This window comes from Phocoena sinus, chromosome 1 (genome assembly GCF_008692025.1).
Source record: "Phocoena sinus isolate mPhoSin1 chromosome 1, mPhoSin1.pri, whole genome shotgun sequence".
NCBI classification, from domain to species: domain Eukaryota; kingdom Metazoa; phylum Chordata; class Mammalia; order Artiodactyla; family Phocoenidae; genus Phocoena; species Phocoena sinus.
Window position 1 is genome coordinate 95018457 of NC_045763.1, and position 19545 is coordinate 95038001.

Consider the following 19545-nt stretch of genomic DNA (forward strand, 5'->3'; position numbering starts at 1 on the left):
AAATCATCCATTTTTTTTCACCTGAAAGCAAATTAAATACTAAAGAAGAAAAGTGATGAGACAGAAAATCAGAATAAAGAATGTTTCCAGCATTTTTAGGATAAAAAAAATGCAGAGATGTTCTGAAGCAAAATTGGAATTACTTAACTTAGTCTTTTTCCCACTTGCCTGTAGTTACATAGAGCAGAAAACATGTCTGTCTTTATTGTCCTATCCTTATCATCTAGCACAATGCTTGGTGCATAGTAAGTACACAATTCTGAATCAATAAATTAACTCTAACTAAGGCCTAAACTGTGTTTATATCATTGCACAAAGAGTTAGTAAAAATTGGGGGGCTTAACTTTTTAACACAAGTATGCACAAGTTTTTTACATAATAACGTAGTTTGTTGCTATGGAGCTGACAACTAACATGTCAGTAGAAGGAGATACCTCAAGTAAATACGTTTTATAGAAAGGGAAACGGCAATATTTAACAAGAAGTTTGTGTGTGTGTGTGTGTGTGTGTGTGTGTATCACAAATCTAAGGATAAATCCTGGTGGTTGGAGGATTGTTAGGATAGGACACCGGTGATTCCTTAAAGAGAAGCTAGAGAGAAGTTACATTTTCTTAAACTATACTAGAAAAGGAGCAAAGAGGGAGAAATTGAGTATTTGTGGAAACAAAAATCTTCTAAAAGACTCATTTGACTGAAAGCAAAATATTAGAACAAGTTTTGATGTATCTCTGACAATATCCACACTCATAAGGACAATACAGACTCTACACAAACTCTTCTAGAAAATAGAGGAGGAAAGAACACTTCCAACTCATTTTTGAGTTTCCAACTCATCAGTTTATAGTAATATGAAAACTGGACAAAGATATTACAAGAAAAGGAAACTACAGATCAATATACTTCATAACAATAGATTCAAAAGTACCCCCAAAATATTGGCAAATTGAATTCATCAAATCCACCATGATCAAGTGGGGCTTATCCCAAGAACGCAAGTTTGGATCAACAGGTGAAAATCAATTTAATTCACCATATTAACAGACTAAAGAAGAAAAATCATATGATCATTTTAGTAGATGCAGAAAAGCACTTAATGAAATTCAGCATTCATTAATGATATGGAAAAGATCTCAGCAATCTAAGAATTAAAGAGGATTTCCTTAACCTGATTAACAGCATCTACAAAAGAAACTTACAGCTAATGCCACAATTACCAGTAAAGTAAAAAACGTTTCTCCCTAAGACCAGGGACAAGTCAAGGATTTCTTCTTTGATCTCTTGTCTTCAACATATAAAAATTGGGCAAAACATTCATACAAACACTTCACCAAAGAGGATGTATGGATGAAAAAGAAGCCCATGAAAGTATGTCAATATCACGTCCGTCATTAGAGAATGCAAATTAAAATCACAGTGAAATACCACTACACATGTATTAAAATGGATAAAACAAAAAAATAAATCTGCTAATACTAAGTCTTGCTGAGGTTGCAGAGCAGCTGGAACTCTCACCACATTAATGCTAGGAATGTAAAATGCAGACACTTCTCAAAACAGTTTAGTAGTTTCTTATACAGTTAAACCTACAACTTACCATGAAATCATATAAACCCCATCCTTTGGTATTTAACCAAAAATGGAAAGATATATACCCACAAAAAATGTTTACAAGCATTTATAATGGCTTTATTATAATCACCCAAATCTGGAAATATCCCAAATGCTCATCCTCTGATAATAGGTAAATAACAGTGGTAAATACATGGAATGGAATACTGCCCAGCAATAAAAAAGAATTAACTACTGCTGCATTCAACAACTTGGATGAATCTCAAATACATTACATGAAGTGGAAGATAACAGATGCAAAAGGCTACATACTATGATTCCATTTATGACATTCTGGAAAAGACAAAATCAGAGGAACAGGAAATAGATCAGTGTTTTCCAGGGGCTAGGGGAGAGCAGGTAGAGAAAGCTTAGAAAGTATCAAGAGAGAACTTTTGGGAGTGAGGTTGATAGAAATGATCTATATTTTGGTTGTGGTGATGGGTACAAAGCTGTATGCCTTTACCAAAACTCAAAGAACTGTATACCTTAAAAGGTGAATTATATTGTATGAAAATTATACTAGTTACCTATTGCTGTCTAACAAAGTATCCCAAAACTTAGTGGCATACAACAATAAACATTTATTATCTCACAATTTCTGTGGGTCAGAAATGCAGGCTCAGGTACCTCTGGCTCAGAGTCTCTCTCACAAGGCTGCACCTCAAGTTCTGGGCTGGTACAGTCATCTCAAGGTTCAGTGGAGGTAGGATCCACTTCCAAGCCCATTCAGGTGGCTGTTGGCAGTACTCAGTTCCTCATTGTGTATTGACTAGGGGCCATCCTCACTTTCTTACAAGGTGGATTTCTCCATAGGGTAGCTCACAGTATGAAAGCCTGCTTCCTATAAAATGAATAAACAAGAGATGGAGAGGTCAGCCTAAGACAGAAGTCACGGTGTTTTTCAACCTAACCTTGGAAGTGACATCCCATTACTTTTGCCTTACTCTATACATTAGAAGCAAGTCGCCACATCCAGCTTACACATGAGGGGAGATTATGTAAAGACATGAATAACAAGGGTTATATCACTGGGGACCATGTTACAGCCTGCCCACTGCACAAATTATACCCCAGTAAACTTGCCTTTTTTTAAAAAATAGAAGGATTAGAAATAGGACTAAGTGAAGGGCATACTTAAGGGCAACTAAGGTAAGGAGACTAAAGTAAACCAGAATGTGTTAACGTGAGCCCAAGATGCATGCTTACATGTCAAGAATGACATCTCTCTAGGAAAGATCAGATAGCTGAGGAGGCAGTGGGAGAACGGGAAGAGATAGGACTTTATTGATTAGGCACAAATTGGGGTTTAAGAGCAAGACCTGAGACAAAGAATGAAGACAGAGGTCTCAGGACCTGGAGAGACAAGAGATGATGCCAGCTGTCAATACTGATCCCTCTGAGAAAACAACAAAATCATGAGTTAACAAATGCTAAGTTGCCAAGCCCCAAATATAGAATTTTTAAAGTTAACTATTGGCTCTCACTCAGTTACTCAGGATTGGCATGTGATGGGGACAGAAGCCAGGCAGATCATTACAGAGACCTGATTTGACAGCAATGCATGTGAAGAAACCCTGAAAGGCTTTAGCTTACAGCAAGATCAATATGTGCCAATAGTGAAATTAATTTGTTTGAAAGGTCAATTCAATATTAGCCTGTGCTCAAAGACTATCATGTTCAATCAAGGGATATTCCAGTCCACCTTTACGATAAGATCATACCAGAATCAAATGATTTGGCAGATGTTTTCTCTGTCACTGAGCTCAATCTTTAATATCTGAATGATACAACAAAAATGTTAATAGGGAGTTGAAACCTAAAATGTAAGATGGGTAAAGAGATTTTAATGGAATATGTAGCATGCACACAGAGCATGAAAACATATAAATTTATTTTTATATATTACATAATATTCATTATACTTAATATATATGTTATAATAATATAATATAAATTTTATTTATATATAACTATAAAGCATTTCAAATATTCTGCCCCATTGCCAAAAAATAGATTCTTCCCTGGGGTGTGGATAATCTTCAGAAGTAAGAATTCTAGTTCAGTCATTTTGCAGATTGAGAAGTGCTAAAGACTTCCGTGGAAAGCAATTACAGTGGCAGTGTTGTTCCTACAAGACTATTCCTTTAAAGTCTGGAATATATATATAAAGTTGAAGGAGAAGCTTGTAATTTATTTCTCACATGTAGATAATGGGCAAGAATAACTATTTACTATCAGGTTTCCCTTTTTGTGAGTGTGTTTAAATATGCCATTAATTTGAATGCTTTCTAATTGATGAGTGGAAGAATTTAATTTTCATATAAGGCTTCAATGAGAAATGGAGCCATTTGGTTCTGGAAAGTTCTTCAGTTACTCTTGTTATTCCTTTTCTTAGAATGTAAGATCCAGAGGATTAGGGGCCAAATGTATTTTGTTTACCAGCCCCTAGAAGAAACCCTGCTACATAGTAGGTAGTCAACATTTGCCTCAGAACTAGGTGATAGCCTTCTTACTTTTTCTACTCTCTAACTGTAATAATATGAATTCTTGTTGGTATAAATGTTCTTGTTGGTCTCAAGTGTTACCTTTCTTTTTCCAAAAAAAAAAGGAATTTTTTTTCACATAATCATCCACAAAGTGCGTCATTATTTACTAAATTAATCCCACCCTCTTAAACAATTTGGAGAAGCCTGGATGGGTGGGGAAAAAAATTACAAAAATTTTTCTGAAGATACAAAATCCCCATTTAAAAAATGCTGAGCAAATATGCATAAGGTCAGTTACCATAAAGCAGAGCTTACTCTTAGAAAAATTAAAGATAAAATTCAATCAAATTATAAATTAGACCCAAAAAACTATAGCCTGAAGAAGAATAAAGTAATTGACTAGATGTTTTAGTTCAGACGCCAATAAAAAAATAATTAAAAACCTTTGATATTTATAATGATAACATATCAATAAAAAGAGCAAGATTTTATTTTTGGCCAGAGTTTACACATATGACCACACAAGTGTGCACTGTACAACTGAAGTGTGCAACTTGTATACCTGAGTGTGAATGATGAGTCACTATTTGCCAAGCACAGAGTGATTTGCACACAACATTTCATTTAACAACAATCCCACAAGTAAGACGTTACAACTCCCATTTTGCATAAATGGAAATCGAGATACACAGAGTTTAGATGGTATCCCCAAGTTCATAAAGCTAGTAAACAGTGGAGTTGAAATTAATGCCACATCTGTTCAACTCCTAAGCTCAATTGTCTTTTCATTTAGCATCTCTATCTGAAATATCACTACCGAATTAATTTAATTATTTAAAGCAATATCTATTTGATAAATAGAATTTCTTGGTCTGATTTCATTTCTACAAAATTATACTAAGCTGTTAGTCATAAATGTAAACAGAGATTTAATTAAATTGATATTTGTTATAATAGTGCTTAAAAGGTAAAACAATAACCAACAGAAAAATAAGCAGCCTAAAATTCCAAAATAGGCAAGTAGTTTAAAATATTATGAAATACAGGGTATTCTCAAATTTTAATGACATGGAAAGTGTTCACCAAGTATATAATCTTAAGCGTTTACAAGTACTAAGAAGCTTACAAAGTAGTACCACCACGGTAAATGCATAACCTTAATGTCTTTTTCCTTGTAAACCACATACATGAGATTTCATTCAACATCTGGATTTTTAAAAAGTCACTGTCTGACTGTAAAATTCACCTGACTCCAGTTCAATATAGCAAATATGTTCCTCTTCTCTCCCCAAAGATTATTTTAATAACAGAAGAAATATAAATATAAAATAATCCACAATTTCAGTGGAGAATCATGAAGGGGCCATCTACTGAGCAGCACTGAGGAATAATGTGAAATGTAAAGGAGATTGCACAAGATTAATAACAAAACCTTAGAGAAAAGAAGGGAAGAAAGAAAGAAAGAAAGAAAGAGAATGAAAGAAAGAAAGAAAGAAAAAGAAAAAGAGGCAGGGAGGGAGGAAGAAATCCCATTAGACAAATATAATAACTTCTGAATAAAATAAAATTGCCACTAGAAAACCTGGACCCAAAGTCTAGATCCATCAGTACAGGATGGAGTGAGAGTAAGCCAAGAAGTAGGCAGCAGGTTGTTCATCCAAATCAAGCCCAGTCTTCCATATGCTTGGCTGTGATGTTTGTTCTCAGCAAATGATATGAAATTAACTCTTGAAATAACATAAAACATGTTTCTTGATAAAGCTCAAGAATAGACTTTACTGCCAAAGAGAGAAGGGAGTTCTTTGGATAATTTTACCAAGGAATCAGCAAGAACTACAAAACTAGCTCTTTGTACTTTTTGTACTTTCAGAGAGCTGGTTGTTAAACATTTACCAGAACACCACATAGCTGCAGGGAAAACTGGAAAATAAACGTTTTTCTTTATTATTTTTTTAAGCTGAGCATATTGCCATCCCATATTTTGTTGGCAAAGAAGGAGGAAATGGTAGAAAACCAGCAGTAACTAATACATGGAAAGATGTGATTTTAGTTCTCAGAAATTAAAAATTTGATCATTAAAATAATTTCAAATCTCTACATAAAGAATGACTTGAAGAACAAATAATACTTAAAATGGAATTAGTAATCTAGAAGATATACTTATTTCTTCCACAGTGTAGTACAAAATAAAAAATAATATAAACTACAAAGAAAATTTAAAGACATAGAGGGTGGATCTGAAAGGTCTATTTCTATTTTATCTGTACATTAGAAATTTCACAAGCAGTGTAAGCATTCTACGAATAAAGAACAGAAATAATGGAAGAAGAGAAAACATCAAATACTTAACACAGAAAAATTTCCCTTGGAGACACGTGTCTAGGACAGACCTTCATGTAATCCCGGATGTCAAAGTATAAAGAGAAATTCCTATCATATTCAGTAAAAAAAAAGTAAGTTACTTATGTTAGATTGGGAATCAGACTGGAAATACCCAACATTTGCTTAAGAGTGAAAAATGAACTTGTTTTTAACTATGGATGGAGTGTAAATAGGGGGCAATTTGACAGATTTTACAAAACTGTTAAATGTGCATATCCTTTGAGTGATCAGATGATTATTCTGGTAGCTATCTTCCATAAATATTGGCACAAATGTGCAAGGACATATGTAAAAAAAATGTGGCACCATGTAGCAAAAACTAGTCAGCCTAGAGGCTTCTCACCTAAGAATAATTAAATACATTTTAATATTTTCATATTATGGAAGTCTATACAGGCAATTAAAAGAAAAAGTGATATCTCAATGTGCTATGTGAAAGAATTCTATAAATTGTTAAGTGAGGAGCAAGTTGCAGAACAATGGATAGAATTTGCATGTCCAGGTAAGTGCAGAGGATACACAAAAAATTGTTAATAGCAATTAGTCTTAGACTGTATAAAGGGAGTGAGAACTTCTGCTCTTTATTTTTTACATTTGTTTAATCTTTGATATTTTTCACAAACAGCAAACCGTTCTCTAGTAATTTTTAAAAAGTTATACTAGAATTTTTCATGAATAAAGGCTAGATTTCCAAGAATAAGAATAGTCCAAAAATGCTGAGAAAATATAATAATAAAAAGCTTATACCTTTATGAGTTATAATTTTCATATTTAGGCAGAAATCATGACATTTATAAATTCGAGTATAGAAAAATTAAAACAAAACTACAAAAACAGCTCCCCCACTAAAGTAAAAGAAAAAATAAAGTGTAGGGAAAACAAATACCATAAATTAAGATAAAAGACAAAAAAAATTGAAGGGAAAAAATCATGTAACATGCATAATAAAGTACTAGTTATATATATATATATATATATATATATATATATATATAATAGTAATATTTAAAAATATAAAGTAGAAGAAAGGGAGTTTAAACAGCTTGTCCGAAATTATTTAGCTAAGAAAGCAAAGATACGACAAGACTGGAATTTTATTCAGGCAGCATCAGTGAAGGGCTCAGGGCCTGACCACCCTGCTGCCCACTTGTAACTATTAAGTGCTGACTGTAGGAGCAGCACAGGGTCAAGGGGCAGGACACAACAAGACCCCTCATGCCCTACTGGTGGATGCTTAAGTCAGTTCAGAATTTCTGGACAGAAGTCTGTGAAATGATTAAAATACCTTTGAAATGTGCCTATACTTTAATTCAGCAATCTCACATGTAGAAATTTACTCTAATAATCAGATACATATTCAAAACAGTCTTATCAGTGACTACAGTTGTGAAACTGTGAAGACAACTTAAGTATCCAACAATAATGGACGGGTTAAAATAATTACAGTGTATGGATAGATACAGATTAGACATACAGAGAGATATCCACACAGAGGCATGGAAATTTCTTAACTTTTTATGTATTTTAAGAGGTGAGAATACAGGATATTTCATACGCTTCCATTAATGAAAGAAATTACATGTATATAGAAATGTGTCTGGAAATATATTAAATTCACTCCAGAAATATTATTGAGCATCTAATACAGAAGGGCAGCACTGGTTATAAGCACCCACCCTGCAGCCAGACAGCCTAAGTGAATCCCAAGTCTGCTGCTTACTAGCCATGGATCTGGGCAACTCATGTATGCTCTCTCAGTGGAAAAGGATGCTATGAAGAAAAGTGCAGCATGGTAAGGAGAATAGAGAGTGATGGCGTTGGACCTGGTGTATGAGTGAGAGTGGTTACGGGAGGCCTTTCTAAGGTCTGAAGAAGAAAACTGTAAGAAGTGAGGGAGCAGAGGGCAAGCACCCCAAATATCCAGGGAACAGAATCCCAAACGGAAGGAATCGCAAATGCAAAAGCCTGAGGTGGGGAGCTTGTGGAGTGTTCTGGGAAGAGCAGGAGGTGAGGGTGGCCATAGTAGAGTAAACCATACCCAACTGTTCATAGTGGAATGCATGGAGCTATTTTTCTCTTCATACTTGTTTGGATTTTTGCAATTAGCATGAAGTACTCTTACAATGGAAAACAGCAAAAATATTCACATTTGGAAAAAGAAAACAGCAAGTTACTCTCTTTCTGATTACTCTCTCAAATGAATATGATCAGTGTTCCGTTTCTTGAAAATACATGTTCATACTTTCTAAGCAAAATTCAAAGCCATCTGCTTATTCAGGCTCTCATGAGAGGGTTTAGCAGTGAGGAGTGTGTGTTCATGATTCTGTTTGGGACAGTGCTGTTTTAATGCTTTGCTCTTTACCTTGCTTCCACTCTCCAACTGTGTTTGATTAGAAACCAATTTTAACTTTGAATGACTTTAAAAATTGGCATTTCCCTCATGTGCCAAAAGTAAGGAGCATATCTTTTAAAAGAAGAAAGTGAATTTGATAAAACATTTTGCTTGGCTAGAAATGTTTTCAGTAGTTTATTAACTGCAAAATAATTCCCTACTGAATGCCAGAGATCTTGTGCAGGATGTTGCCTGGGGCTAAATAATATGTGTTCACCTTTTAATCACACTGACTTTTAATCACACTGAGCCGGCCTCCGGGGGGAAATGGAAAGTAAGTCCACCAGCATTCAACATATAGTCTTTATTTTAATGGAGAGGAACTTTAAGCATGAATAGCACAAAATGTCAGATAATTCAAAAAATGTTTATGATTTTGCTGGGTTATAGTATAGATTTACCATATAGGTATTTCCAACAATCTTGGAATTCACTCCCATTCAAATAATGAAACCACATTGTGAAAACCTCAGGTAAGTTGAAAGTCCCAGTCTTATTCTTATTGTCTGTTTCTGCCTGATCTTAAAGCAGACTATATATTCATCATTTTCAAGAGTCATAGCTTGAAAACAAATTATAGATTTCTTTGGTTCACCTTCGCAGTCAGGTTAATTCACTATGTTACTAATGTGACAGGGACACTAACCTTTGTTTATTGAGCTGTTGTACAGGTGCTTGACTTTACAGCTATATTGTAAGCAGGCTGAGGGTAGGAAATATTGTCATATTTACATTTTAATCCTGAGCAAATATCACAGTGTTTGGCAGATAATATATGTATAATATTTGTTTGTTGAAATTAAAAGACAATTCTGGACCACAGTAACTTTATGTTTCATATTGTAATAAAAGAGAAATTTGCAGTTTTGTTTCAATAGCAATTCTCTTCCTACCCTATTTCTAATTCTCCAGCAGGCCTGATAAGAAGGTCAGCAAGGATGCAGTATAATTGCAGAAATTTGTTTCTTTATTACTGAGAACCATTCCAGTCTGAATTTATATTTTCAGATTTATACCCTAATGTTTAAAATTTTGTGTTTTTTTTAAAGATGAAGCCAAAAGTGGTTATAGTGAAAAGTCATTAATTATTCTGAATCAAAATGGGTCTTGTTCATTGCTTGGCTTTGGACACTATTAAGGAAATCTGAAGTATTTGGGATTTTTAAAATTTATTTTTATTTATTTGTTTTTCCTCCATATATATTTTTATACAATTTTTAAAGCTTACACTCCATTCACAGTTATTACAAAATATTGGCCATATTCCCCGTGTTGTACAATACATCCCTATAGCCTATCTTATACCCAATAGTTTGTACTTCTTACTCTCCTACCCCTGTATTGCCCTTCTCCCCTCCCCACTGGTAACCACTAATTTGTTCTCTATATATGTCTGTTTCATTTTGTTATATTTACTAGTTTGTTGTATTTTTTAGATTCCACATATAAGTGATATCATACAGTATTTGTTTTCTCTGACTTATTTCACTTAGAATAATGCCCTCCAAGACCATCCATGTTGCTGCAAATGGCAAAATTTTGTTCTTTTTATGGCTGAGTAGTATTCCATTGTATATATATACCACATCTTCTTTAATACGAAGAATTTGGTTTTGTTTTGCTTGGGGAAAAAACACACAGAGTACCAGAGATTTAACAGAATTAAGTAGATTAGCCATTCTGAATGCACTTTCCACCCTCAAACCCACCCCTAAATCTATGGTGGTGATTAATCCTCCTATGAAAGCAACAAAAGCAGAGAGTGAGCCTTTAAAGCAAATGATCAGCCCTGTTATTAACAATATACCTCTCAAAGCATTGCAGAGATGCTTCTGCTTGTCAGTCTCTTCCTTTTTCTTACCTATAGGCCATTAAAATGCCTTAGTGCAGTCTTCAGGTACACTCCAATGTCTACCTTCAGTTACCTCTGTGTATTTCTTTTTATTCCTTGAAATCCCCATTTCTGCAAAATATTACAAGGTAGAGGTATAGACAGTAATTGGCAACCTTTGGCTTCATTATTGAGGAGATTTGTCTTCTTCCAATACATTTTGCAAAACTCCAGCTACTAGTCACTACTAGTAAACGGCCTCTCTCTCTTTTCACACAGTGGTTTACTTTTCTGCCTTTCCTCAATGGGTCTTTGTTTTCAACATATCTCAAACAGCAATTTCTGAATTTCATTTCAGTGATTAGAAGATTTTACAATTCCTGTCCTTTTACCAGGAACTTCCATTTTGTATATGAACAAAATATTATCTCCCTCCAGGCTGAAGCCATGAGCCTCCTAACACTTCCCATCAGCAGCTCTGGACTTCTGAAACAGTGCATTCCCTATCAGACATTCTACACACTGACATCCAACAAAACAGCAGCTGAAATCTTTTTTTTTAGATCTAGAACCTCATTCATCACCTGCTAGCAATTTAAAGTTTTTAAATTATACTGTATCATAGTCTTTAGGAATGTTCTATTTATGACACATTGCTCTCATTTCAATATAGTTTTGTGGGTGGGCATGTCATAGTAGGAGCTAAAGCAGAAGAGAAAGTTCATTAAATAATCATTATACACTTTATAATATATGTACCTAATAAATGCATTGAAAGATTTAAAATATTCCAGGGAGGATGCATTCATAGATGCAGTTTGAAATATGATTTGAGAAATTATAAAAATATATTTCTCAAATGCAGACAACCAATCTGTGTATTTCAAGGGAAAATATTTAAACTCTGACTTCACTTCCTATCCATCATTAAGGTCAAATTTCTAACGCTCTAATATTTTATTTCTACTGCAAACTTACCACCATTTACTTTGTCTCTACTATATTCTGCTTAAGGAAAAATAAATATACAGGTGTGTGTGTGTGTGTATATATATATATATATATATCAAGATATATATCAAGTTTATAGCAAACATTGGGTGAAAATTAAAGTGAAAATGTATTAAATAATGAAAAAGATAAATGAAACAAGTTATTAGTCTGGATTATTACTTTGAATGGATTAATTTGACAGCATAACATAATAATGATTAATCTACCTTTGAACACATACTTATTTTGTCTTTCCTTTCTCACTGATAAAGTTAATATATATGTTAAAGAATGTCTGCTAAAGTGGTCAATAAACAGTTTGTTAGTGTTATTAGCCAAAGCCTGGTATTTAAAGATATCAAACTCTAGATCTAACACAGAGACAGACGTCTCCTCGGTATTATCATTTTTGCTTTGGGAAGAATAGTTCATGTGGCCTCTTAAATAACAGACACAAGACCGTGAGTGCTCATTGCTTTAGATAAAGCTTTAGCAGATTTTATTTGTTTATGGTTTTGTTTTTAACAGAGGTTGATTAACCCCAAATTTCTTTGTATACAGAATTTAATTTTCCGGGCATAATGTAAGAAAATTAGCATAAGGCATGAAGAGCCATCTGAGAAGAAAATGATTCAGATCCCAACCTCTTCCATTTTAGAGAAAGTAGCCTGAACAGATGATCTGGTCCAGTTCCAAACTCACCTTGGGCCCTCAGACAATTCCACAGAGAGCTCACAAGCTGAGACGGCACTTCAGTTTTCCAAAATTGAGGGACCGAGACCAGGACTTGTTCTCCCCATAACAAGACATTGGATGCAGGCTGCTTCAGAGGAAGGGGTACACCTTTAACTGGGGCAACTGAAGGAATGCAACTGTGAGCATCCTGGCGGCCCTAGCTTTAAGTGCCTTCACCTTGGAGGGAATATTCTAGGTGAAACTAGCATGTGTTACACCAGGTTCTTTCAACCATCAAAATTAAATGGAAAGATAATGAAAATATCCAGATAAAATTCTGGAATAAATATTACATTGCATGTTTTCTAAACAAAGAAAGAGAAGAGAGCAAAGAAGAGAGAGAAAGAGGAGGATGAGGTAACATCTTTAAATACCTATTCTCACAAAACATTGTGCCTTACACATAATATGTATGCTGAGTAAATAAATTAATGAAAAACAAAGCTATTCTTTTCATTCTGTAAAAATATCATATGCATTTATTGCTTATATTACAAACATTTTCAAGAAATCCTGCCTCCCTCATTATCATTCATGAAGACTGAAGCTTTGATTGCTTCCTTGTAAACTTTTCTGAATATTATCTTATAGCAAGAGTTAATTTTTGTAGATATATTTAACATTTGGCAGGAAATTTACTCTCCTTAACCAATACAATGCAGACAATTGGGCTTTATTTTTTTGAAAAGAAAAGTGAAGCAAATGAAATATATTTAGTAAACTCATTATTTTGTAGCCTTCATTGGTCTGTACCAAGTAATGTTAATGGTACTTTAACTTATCTAGAAAATGGAAATAGAGTTACAGATGTAGAAAACAAACTCATTGTTACCAGGGGTGGGGGTAGGGATAAATTGGAAGATTAGGATTGACATATACACACTACTATATATAAAATGGATAACTAATAAGGATCTACTGTATAGCACAGGGAGCTCTACTCAATACTGTGTAATGGCGTATGTGGGAAAAGAATCTAAAAATGAGTGGATAAATATATATGTGTAACTAATTCACTTTGCTCTACACCTGAAACTAACACAATACTGTAAATCAACTATATTCCAATAAAAAATTTAAAAATCTCAGTAATTAAATGTGCTTTGAAATAACTCTTTAAATATTCAACCATTACCATAATTTATATTAACAATATCTACTCACTTCTAACCAAAAGGACTATTTTTTTCTTAATTTTCTTTATATTCATTTCAGATTACACTATTTTCTCTGGTTTCAGGTATATTAAAACTTTGAAGAATGATAAATGTTCACCAAGTATATTTAGATTTTATAATTATCCTTAGAAACATTTTACATTTGAGCTATTATTCCATATAATTTCATATTTTTTCTTTACAGAAAGTTGCTGCCATAATAAATCATAATCTTTAATTAAAAGGAGCCATCCAACTCAAAATGTCAAATACCTATCTACAAGCTATATCAAGTAGTCCTAAATGTAAAGGCTTCCAAAATCTTTTCACATTCTTTGTAATAGAAAGATTATTTTAACAAGAAACACCATTTATATACTAGTAAAATATTAAAGTTTTATTCTTCAAACCTTTGAACAAGTGTTATCTGGTCAAAGCATTATGCTAGATGCTATGGAAATAAAGCAACAAATAAGCTCTTTTATCTGTCTTCATAAATGTTATAACATTGAAGTAAGAGATTATGAAAATAATGTATCATAATACAAAATAAAATAAGAAAAATAAAGTCAGTATAAAAAAAGAGAAATGCTCAAATTATTTCAATCATAAAGATGAGGGAAGATTTTATATTAACCTCTAATAAAATATTTATCTCAGAGTATTGTAACTGTTTCCTTCTCTGCCTCTCCCACTAAACTGTAAATTTATAAGTGGGATTAGGTGTACATCACAGTATTTCCTATGCCTGTCACAGAACTCTGAGCTAACAGATGATCTTCTAGCTTTTAGGTGAGTTAATATGTAAACATCCCTCACCTTGAAGGATGAGTACCAGTTCCATAGAGAGCTTTCCAAGATGAGAGTGAGCTGTTGGCTTGTTCACTCAAGTCATTGGAACATATAATGTTCATCTTGAGGAATGCAGAGGCAAATGTTTCTGAAGTAATAGGTTGATAGCATATTATAGAATACCTTGAATGCCATACAGCAGAATTTGATATTTACTCCTCTTGTAGGTAAAGGGTTGAGAATTTTCTTCATAATAACATAATGTAATCTGAGTGTTCTTTAGGATATTGGGTTACTTAAGTCACATCCTTTATTTCATTTGGATTCCCATTACTAACTTTTTTAACCCAATCCTAGAAGGGAAGTCAAAGGAAACAAAAGAGATGGACTAGACTAGTTTTGCTCCTAATTTAGATAAGCCAGTTCCAGCAACGAGGGATTTAGGAAACTGGAATATATTTTTTAAAGTATATCTCTATTAAATATCTGCTATATTTCAGGTAAAAATTACATTCTTTGAATATGTTCCTAATTTAAAGAAATCCCTGTGTATTGTTTCAATTATCAATTCTTTGTAAATACTACTTCTACGGTTAATTGCATCCCACGAATCTAATCTTACTGGAAAAGGATTGCATTAGCTAAAGTGAATTTAAATCTGTTTAGTATATATTTAATATACACCTAACTCAGAACTCAAAATTGGAACTCAGAATTGTCGAAGGGAACATCTCAGTTGTTGAAGGTAACTCCTGAGTATGAAATTTCTCTCTTCATCCAGAAAGAGTTAACAATTTCTTCCAAACTTGGTCCAAGGTGAGAATTTATCACAAATTTGAAACTGGAGGCCTTTACCAGACTATAGATTTTACCACATATATGGGAACTTGAGAAGAAAAATGAGAAATTTTGTAAAATTAAACGTCATTAAAATCATATCAGAGACTTCATGCTTCAGCACAAACATCTAAAAAACTTGAAAGGAAAAAGAAAAACCTTGACACAATAAAAAATAAATGACTTTTCTTGGATTCGTCAAAAAATGTTTTGTGGGGCAAATAGCCACCATAAAATCTGGAAAGGAAAGTGAATTCAGAGAGTCAAAGTTGAGATCTGCTTACCTGGAGCAAAAGCCACTGGGGCCATAAAATTGTAAGAACATGAGCTAACCTTGATAAATTGCTGGAGACTGAATTTGAACTAGCATGAGAGTTAGAAGGTCTTAAGAGGACCTCATACTTTCATGGGACTTTCTGCCTGGAATCCCACCAGATTCTCCAGTGAAAATCTGAGAAAGATCCCCTCCAGTTGTAGCAGGAAGAGGATAGGAGTAATTATTGTGAAATATACCAAGAGTATTCTAACAAAGCCAACTTTCCAGGAGGAAAGAACTTACCAGAGCCTTGCCTCAGAACCACTGGGGAAAAGGCATTCCTCTTACTCTAGTCATGTGTGGCATTCCTGTCTCAACTGGAGTTGGGGAGTGAGAGAAGGAAGCTATTTAAGAAGTAACATGTATAAAAGTCACAGCCAAAATATAGGTTTTCTGAAAGAGTGAGATTTCATTGGAAGGTTATAGTGATTTTCAAGTGTATATGGAAAGGCAAAAGGCATAGAATAGCCCAGACAACACTGAAAAAGAAGACAGAATTGGAGGAGTCAATTTTAAAATTTCACATAAGGCCATAGTAGTCAAGAAACCATGGTAGGGGTTTCCCTGGTGGCGCAGTGGTTGAGAGTCAGCCTGCCGATGCAGGGGACACGGGTTCGTGCCCTGGTCTGGGAAGATCCCACATGCTGCGGAGCGGCTAGGCCCGTGAGCCATGGCCGCTGAGCCTGCGCGTCCGGAGCCTGTGCTCCGCAACGGGAGAGGTCACAACAGTGAGAGGCCCGCGTACCGCAAAAAAAAAAATAAATAAATAAATAAAACATGGTATTGGCAAAAACAAAGACACCACAGATAAAGGAACAGAATAGAGAGCCCAGAAATAGACCCACAAATATAATCAACTGATTTTGACAAAGGTACAATAGTAATTCAGTGAAGAAAATAGAACCTTTTCAACAAACATCGCTGGAACAATTGGATATCCACATGCAAAAAAAAAGAAAAAAGAACCTAGACACAAACTCACCACTTACATTAGAAAAATGACTGAAAATGGATCAATGATCTAAAAAGCTTCTAGAAGAAAACATAAGAGAAAATTTGAGTTTTGTGTTGAGGTTTCAGATACAACACTAAAAACATGATCCGTAAAAGAAAAAACTGAGATGTTGGGTTTTATCAAAAATAATTGCTCTGTGAAAGACAAATGGAAAAAATATTTGCAGATCATAGATCATATGTTTGGTAAAGAACTGTATCCAAAATATACAAAGGTCATTTGAAATTTAACAACAAAACCCAAAAACTCAATGAAAAAAATGGGCAAAAGATCTCAACAAACAGCTCATCAAAGAATATATATATACATATATATATATATGTATATATATATATAAAACAAATAAGAATATGAAAAGATCTTCAACATCATTTGCCATTAGGAAAGTACAAATTAAATCAACAATAAAATAGTATTACACACCTATTAGAATGCCTAGAATTCACAGATTTGACAATACCAATTGCTGGAAAAAATATGGAGCAACTGAATCTCCCATTCATTGCTGGTGAGAATGCAAAATTGAAAGGCAATTTGGAAGCTGCTAATAAAGCTAAACATTGTCTTAGCCTACAATCCAACAATTATGCTGCTATATATTTATCCAACTGATTTAAAAAATGATATGCACACAAAATCTGCTCACAGATGTTTACAGCAATTTTACCCATAATTGTGAAAAAGCTGAAAACAAACAAGATGTCTTTCAATAGGTGAATGGGTAAAAAAAAGCTGTGTAAATCCATATGATGGAATATTATTCAGTGATAAAAGGAAATGAACTATCAAGCCACAAGTAGACATGGCTGAATCTGAAATTCATATTGCTAAATGAAAGAAGATAGTCTGAAAAACTTACATACGACATGATTCCAGTTACAGGACACTTGGTAAAGAAAAAAACACCCAAACAAAGATAAGAAAAAGATAAGTGGTTCCTAGGAGTTTGGGGTTGGAAAGAGTTGAATGGTTGAAGCACAGGACTTTTTCAGGCAGTGAGTGTTCAGTATGATAGTGTAATGGTGAATATATGACATTTTGCATTTGATAAAACTACTGTAACTTTACAGCAGAAAGAGTGAACATTAATGTATGCAAATTTAAAAGTTTTTCCAAAGTTGAGGGATCCAAAGATGGAATGTAGAAGGTGAAAAAGAAGTTTTATAACTGTATGAAACAACCAGTGAAGGGATGGCCAACAAAGATGCTAACCTAATAACTTTGGAAATGAATGGAATCTATAAGAATAAGGACAAAAGTAACTGTGCATAGCACTATTCTGTTCTTTTTTGATGAAGCTGTTCCCACTGGCATGTGGGTTAGCAATTCTGAAAGCCCTATGTATGGATACTGGAATTAAACAAGTAAATGGGTAGCAGATGATGGGAACCAGGTTTCTCACTGTTGAAGTGGGAGTATAAGCAAGGGGAGGAGGTTAGAGTGATCCATGTCATAAGATATAAGTCAGAGACTCTAATGAATTCATGTTTAGTTTAATATAGACACAGGTAGGTATTTATAGAGAAATATTTGTAGATGTGTATATGTAAGTGGGTTAGTATAGGTACATACATCCACTAAGTTTGTCAGTTTAGAGGGTCTAAAAACAACAAGAACTCAGTAGTAATAAACACACCTAGTGCACAGATCTTGGTTTCTTATATACCATTCTCCTATAAGAATAACCAGAGATCCAGGAGAAAGGGTTGATTCTAGGAATAGGGTAGGAAGTACACAAGATGAGCCTACAGCATCTTTAGTGTTCGAATACAAATACTCAAAAGAAAAAAAGGGGCCCCAGAGCCAACCCCAATGGTCAAAGCTGGAACAATTTGAGTAAAAAAATATTACAAAATATGGACATGACTTAGTAATAATAATAATAATAATAATGATGATGATGGTATATCAATATTGGTTCACAAATTGTGACAAATGTATCCACTAATCCAAGTTGTTGGTAATAGGGGAAGACAAATGTACACACTAATCCAAGTTGTTAGTAATAGGGGAAACTATGTATGGTGTATATGAGGACCCTCTTTAGTCTTTTTAGAATAATTCTGCAAATCTAAAACTATTCTAAAATAAAAATGTTATTTTTAAAAACCGCACACTCTCCAGAGCTAAGTATATATTTATGGTTTGAAATATCTATGGATAGATGACAATATCACATCCCAAACATCATTTAAAGGTCTTATACACAGGTTTCAAGTCCATTAAACTAGCAAGCTGCTCGTACTACATAGTCAAAGCCAATTTTATGCCAAAAGACAAGCCCCAAAACATTTCCAGAACAATTTTTAAAACACATTTTTTATCCATAAAGTCAAAACTAATGTTTTGCATTTTCTGTCAGATTAAATTTTACATTGCTTTTAATCTTTATTGCTTGTATATGAGATGCATTGCAGGTTTCAGAACAAAGTTCACTTAGACAAGTAAATGACTTCTGTGCTGTATATTTCCACACATTAATAGCATCATTTACATGCTAAAGAAATTAAATCTTTATTCTGCTGTGGCCACCATGGATTAATTTAATGAATTGAATAGTTTGGATTGCCTTCTGAGAGAGAGAAGGTTAAAAGGTACATTTTGCTGAATATTTAAAATCTTTAACCTTTGTGATATAGATCTCCATGATTAAAAAAATACATAAAGTACAGTTGTATCTTGCTTGAAATTTTTTCCTTTGTAAACTCAGAGGGAATTTACATGACTCTTTGAATTAATACACAATATTTTGTAAATGCTATAATTCTACTATGGAAGAATTTCCAAACGTGTTATCAGATTTTCTATGATTTTGTTTTATCAAACCTGGATGTATAGAGGAAATAATTGTACATATGTGCAAGTGTCATGAAGAGTCTCTTCGGCAATACCATGTGTTATTGCCGTCTTAGAATTCACTGATTCCATTCCTAAATGAATGGCCTTCAGAGTTCTAGTTAATTTTTAAATTGGTCACTTGTGGAAAAATTAAGAGCT

The 19545-nt window shown here is 33.8% G+C and overlaps 1 pseudogene; it reads right to left on the bottom strand.

Annotated features, from left to right (window-relative positions):
- The window catches only part of LOC116760668, a 54853-nt pseudogene extending 40351 nt beyond the window's left edge, over positions 1-14502 (bottom strand).
- Positions 14503-19545: the final 5043 nt, after the last annotated feature.